The sequence below is a fragment of the Triticum dicoccoides genome, chromosome 2B (genome assembly GCF_002162155.2).
Source record: "Triticum dicoccoides isolate Atlit2015 ecotype Zavitan chromosome 2B, WEW_v2.0, whole genome shotgun sequence".
In the NCBI taxonomy this organism is placed as follows: domain Eukaryota; kingdom Viridiplantae; phylum Streptophyta; class Magnoliopsida; order Poales; family Poaceae; genus Triticum; species Triticum dicoccoides.
This window is the reverse complement of record NC_041383.1, coordinates 167,312,460-167,318,459: the sequence shown is the minus strand read 5'-3', so window position 1 is coordinate 167,318,459 and position 6,000 is coordinate 167,312,460.

The following is a 6,000-nucleotide window of genomic DNA, read 5'->3' as shown; positions in this document are numbered from 1 at the left end:
CCGCGTGGGCCGACGCCCCGAAGGCCCAGCCCAGCTCCATCAGCCCAGCTCCATCAGCCCAGCCGGCCTCCTCCCCGCAACCTGGGCCGAGCCTACTAGGTGAGCATCCCCCCTATCCTCCGCCCCGAGCTTCATATAGTTATCCCGCGCTGATATGTTTTTTTCCTAAAATCGGCTAAGTCCCCAGATCTGCATTAATTATCATGCCATGTTTGACCTGTTGTATCTCTGCATCCGTGGCTCCGTTTTGTGCGTGTAATATGTCAAATTGTTCGTCTCAACGAGTACATCATTTCATTCCATTGCATCATATTCTTTTGAGGTCATCTTGATGCCTGAATCATCGTTGTAAGAGTGCTTCATGATGTTTTCTGCTGTCTGTTATCAGAACAAGCTCTTTTGTCATTTTTTCCATGATTGATGTGTGCATCCTATGAGGTTGATGTCTTCATGTGTTTTGATCTATGCCATGTATACTTTACAGAGGTGCTTATCATGTATTTTTGTGATCAATGTGGTGATTAGCACAAGCATGCAAACTAGGCATCGTGATGTTGCTGATTTTAGTCCCTGTTCTGCTGTTATTTTGATGTCATGTAAACTTGATGCTATAGAGTGATCCATGCATATTTTGAGATACTTCAGTAAGGGTGTTTTGAACAATAGGTTATTGTCTATCCATTCATGCCCTTTGTTGCAATTATGGAGTAGTCTAGCATGTCATTTTCGTGCTCTACTTTTGCACAAAATGTTTCCTGGCAGATTGTTTACATGTTATTCAATTTGGCCAAGCTTGCTATAGTTGATCCTTGCATGCTATGGACTTGCTCTTGACTTGGTTTGTTTCATAAACATGTCTTCTTGATGATGCTATTCTTATCTTGTCATGCAATGACTTGTGGTGAGTGAATCGAGCTTGTCAAGTAGTGTACTTGATGTTGCTGTTTTGCTAGGCTGAATCTGTTATTTCGCGATGCTATGTAAACATGTTGCTACTAATCATTCTATGCATAATCTGGAGATGATCACTAAACATGTTTTGATATACATGTCATCCTCTATCCATCCATGCCCCTGGTTTCATTTATATGTTGATGTAGCTTATTGTAATCTTGCTCTAAAGTTGCTTCATAATGTTGTTGTCAGCCTGTTAACATTAAGTTCAGTTGTTGCTATGTGTTTTCCTAGTGTTCCATGCACCCTATGACCTTGCTATTGCCATGCTTAGCTTCACAAACATGCCTTATTACTGTTGGATGCCTTGCCATGCCATGTTTTGCCCTGTAGAGAGTTGGACAAGCTCATCTACATGCCTTCATAATTATGTTCCTGCCATGTATGAATCTGTATTATAACTTGCCATGTTTACGTGGGTGCCATCATATTTTCTGATCCTTTTTGGCTTATGGTCACTAAAGGACATTTGATCTATGCATTTAGTAGATTCATGCCATGCCTTTGTTTGCCATGATAAGTTCCTGTAACTTGTTGTTTGATAGCTCTGAACATTGCATCGTGATGTTACTTTCTGCAAAGTCTGAAATTGTTATAACTTGCAATCTTATCATGTGTGTTTGAGCATGTTCTAGTGATTTCTGGAGATAGTTCAGTGTTCATGTTTTGTTGTGCTTTACCTATACATCAAGCCCATGCCTTTTGTTTACTTGTTGAGGTCCTGTAGCATATTGTTTTGGTGCTTGCAATATGCCTAGTTGCTGTTTTGGATAGCTTGTCCTTTAGACTTGTTTCATGTGTGTGTGTTGAACCGTTGCTCCGTTTTGAGTGTGCTCTATATGAAACTTGCTTGATTTTGCATGTAGCTTCATATTATCATGTTGCATCCTTGTTTTGAGGTGTTTTCTTGATGTTTGGGTGCATTTTGCATCAATGCCATGTTTAACTTGTGTTGCTCATATCTTCTAGGCCGTAGCTCCAAATCTAATGAACTTTGTATGAAACTTGACTAGAATCTCGTGTATATCATCTTTGTGCATCTTAACTTGCTGTTTAACAACTTGAACATAAGGTTTATTCAGATCTGGACCAATTTCGAAATATGCATATGAGGACTTACCGGAATTGTTATATGTCGTTCCCGGCCTCATTTAAACTTGCCTTGATGTGTTGCTCTTGTTTGCATCATCTCTTGCCATGAGTAGCTTCATGTAGCCTTGTCATACGTCATGCTTGTTGTGCATCATGCCTTGTTCATGTGTGGTGTGTTTACTATGTTGTGTGCTTCTTCTCGATAGTTCCTGTTCCGTTGCGATCGTGAGGATTCGTTCGTCTACGCTTGGTTCGGCTTCATCCGTTCGTCTTCTTCATGGACTCGTTCTTCTTCCTTGCAGGATTTCAGGCAAGATGACCGCTACCCTGGATCTCACTACTATAATTGCTATGCTAGTTGCTTCGTTCTATCGCTATGTTGCGTTACCTATCTTTTGCTCATCAAGCCTCCCAAATTGCCATGAACCTCTAACCTTTGACACCCTTCCTATGCAAACCGTTGTTTGGATATGTTACCACTTTGCTCAGCCCTCTTATAGCGTTGCTAGTTGCAGGTGAAGTTGAAGATTTCTCCATGGTGGACAGGATTTTTGGTTGGGATATCACAATATCTCTTATATTATTAATGCATCTATATACTTGGTAAAGGGTGGAAGACTCGGCCTTTTGCCTTCTGTTTTGTTCCACTCTTGCCGCCCTAGTTTCCATCATACCGGTGTTATGTTCCCGGATTTTGTGTTCCTTACACGGTCAGGTGATTTATGGGACCCCCTTGACAGTTCGCTTTGAATAAAACTCCTCCAGCAAGGCCCAACATTGGTTTTACCATTTGCCTCACCTAGCCCTTTTTTCCCTTGGGAGTCGCACATCCCGAGGGTCATCTTTATTTTACCCCCCCGGGGCCAGTGCTTGTCTAAGTGTTGGTCCAAACCGAGCGATGTCCAGCGCCCCCTGGGCAACCAGGGGCTATGCTAACCCGACGTCTGGCTCATCCGGTGTGCCCTGAGAACGAGATATGTGCAGCTCCTATCGGGATTTGTCGGCACAGTGGGAGGCTTTGCTGGTCTTGTTTTACCATTGTCGAAATGTCTTGTAAACCGGGATTCCGAGTCTGATCGGGTCTTCCTGGGAGAAGGTCTATTCCTTCGTTGATCGCGAGAGCTTGTCATGGGCTAAGTTGGGATACCCCTGCAGGGTATAATCTTTCGAAAGCCGTGCCTGTGGTTATCGGCAGATGGGAATTTGTTAATGTCCGGTTGTAGATAACTTGACACCATATCCGTATTAAAACGCATCAACCGTGTGTGTAGCCGTGATGGTCCCTTTTCGGCGGAGTCCAGGAAGTGAACACGGTTTCTGGGTTATGTTTGACGTAAGTAGGAGTTCAGGATCACTTCTTGATCATTACTAGTTGACGACCATTCCGCTTGTTCTCTTCTCGCTCTTATTTGCGTATGTTAGCCACCATATATGCTTAGTCGCTGCTGCAACCTCACCACTTTACCCCTTCCTTTCCTTTTAAGATTTGCTAGTCTTGATACCCATGGTAATGGGATTGCTGAGTCCTCGTGGCTCGCAGATTACTACAACAACAGTTGCAGGTACTGGTTATGCGATGATCATGACGCGAGAGCGATGCTTGCTTGCGTTGAGTTCTTCTTCTGCTTCTTCGATCAAGGGATAGGTTCCAGGTCGGCAGCCTGGGCTAGCAGGGTGGATGTCGTTTGAGTTTCTGTTTGTGTTCCATCCGTAGTCGGATGATGCTCTTTGTATTGTGATGTTGTATTCGTGTGGCATTGTATGCCTTATGTATGTATCCCCATCTATTATGTAATGTTGATGTAATGATATCCACCTTGCAAAAGCATTTCAATATGCGGGTCTATCCTTGGTGGGACCTTCGAGTTCCTTTTGGATAGGGTCGCATATTGGGCGTGACAAGTTGGTATCAGAGCCTCGACCGACCCTAGGAGCCCCCTTGATTGATCGTGTAGTTTGGTCATTGTTGAGTCTAGAACAAAACTGTTTTCGGAGTCTAGTTATATCGGAGAGTAGGAATTCTTTTTACTTCTCAGCCCCTTCGTCGCTCTGGTAAGGAATCTTGATGTAGGTGTTTTGAATTACTCCTCTTCCCCTTCAAATTTTCTTTAGGATCACGTAGTTCGTTTTCTGATAGTTGTTCCTCAGCTCGTTTCATCCGGTGCATTTCTCATCAAGTCGACTCGAGCCTCTTCATCTTTGCCAAGTTCAATCCTCAGTTGTTTTCTTTTCCCACCCGCCCTCCCTTTTTCATCTCAAAACCGGAGTCCGTAATCGAGTATCCATCCTACTCGTTCGAAGTCCTTGCCTTCTTTCCTCAATGATTTCAACCGGTGTTTTCTCTTCAAGATATTCATAGATTTCCCCTTCCAAGTTGTCTTTGTTTTCCCGCCCTCCCACCCTTTTCTTCCCAGAGTCTGACTCTCTCTCGACCATCTATTTCATTCGTGTGGAGCCTCTTCAGTCTTTCGTCAATTATTTCAACCGGTGAATTCTCGTCTCATTCATCATTCTTCATCCCTTTCTTTTCCGGTGCACTCAATTCAAGTTTTTTCGGGTAGATCATATTCTTTTCCTCAGCTCAAGTGTTTTCCCTGCTCGTTCGCCTCTTGCCAGTTTATCCTTCCGGAGTGCGCAAGACATATCAGGAGATTCGTTTGTGTTCCAATTAATTCGAGGTTGTCACCTCATTCAAATAGTTCAATTGTTCCGGTGCATCATCTATCTTTTCAACAATCCTTTCCAATGGTGTTCTCTCTTTAGTGGGCCCTAACCCACAGGTCTTTTTCCAGGATCTTACCTAACTCTTCTAATTCCCCCGGAGCTATTCCCAAATTCTTTTCAAAGTGTGACGTAAGAATGGATTCCATCAGTCAGATGCTTTTCCAAGATCATTTTCAAATCATTTCATTATTGGCTCAACCTCTCTGCTTTCAATTATACCGGTGTATCTCAGTAATTTCGGTGGTGTTTCTCGTCGTCAGTTCAAAATGGAAGAAGAGTTTTTCCTCTAAATCTTGTCCGTTCTCTCGAAGATTCATGGTTATAGCTTCATGTTATCAGTCTCGAATTATTCTATTTGTCAGATATTCCTTTCTCAACCATCCGGAGTTTGTCAAGAGTTGTTTTCCCGTTTCTTTTCACCGGAGGCCATCATTCTAGCTACCATTATCCAATTATCCCGACGCTTTGTTCAAATGTTCTTTAATCAGCTGGAGTTCTTCCCGTTCCCTTGTATCTAAATCCCCTCTAGCATATTTGTTCTGTTAATTCTCCCGGTGATTCATTCTCGTTCATCAGTCATTTTCGAATTCTTACGGTGGTTCCTTCACACTCCTTTTCCTTTGTCATCATATCAATTCATTCGTTGTTTCCAATCCTACCGGTGGTTCATGAAGACCTTCTCAAGTTTGCGACATGTCTTTTCTCAATCCTTTTCAAGAAGAATAGGTAGTAGGCGAAATCCATTGCTAGTCATCAATTTATTTTGATGAAGGATAAGCATAAAATAAATCTTATTCTTATTTCATTCAAGTGAGTAATCTTTTCCTTCAGAGTTTGTTCGTGAGGAATAAATTCTAGTTTCATGTGTTTTCATCTTTTCTTTTCCGGAGTTCAATTTTTCCTCGACTATTTTGTCAGAACCTCCATCTAAATCATCGCAAGGCTTAATCTTATTCTTTCATCCTTCATTTTTTCTCGTCATCCTTTTAATACCGGAGTTCTTCATGGTGGCTCGTCATGATTTAATTCATTCTTCAAGAGTTCATCAAGATTTTGTTGGTGGAATTCATATATCTTTTCTTCTTGCATCTCGAAGTGCAATTAAATCCTCTGTATTCTTTTGAAGTGGAGTTTTGCAATTCTTCATTCTTCTAAGCTATCCAATCATTTCCGTTTGTGGTCGGTTATCAGCTCATAAATTTTGAGATGTTAACCATAACTCCACAACAA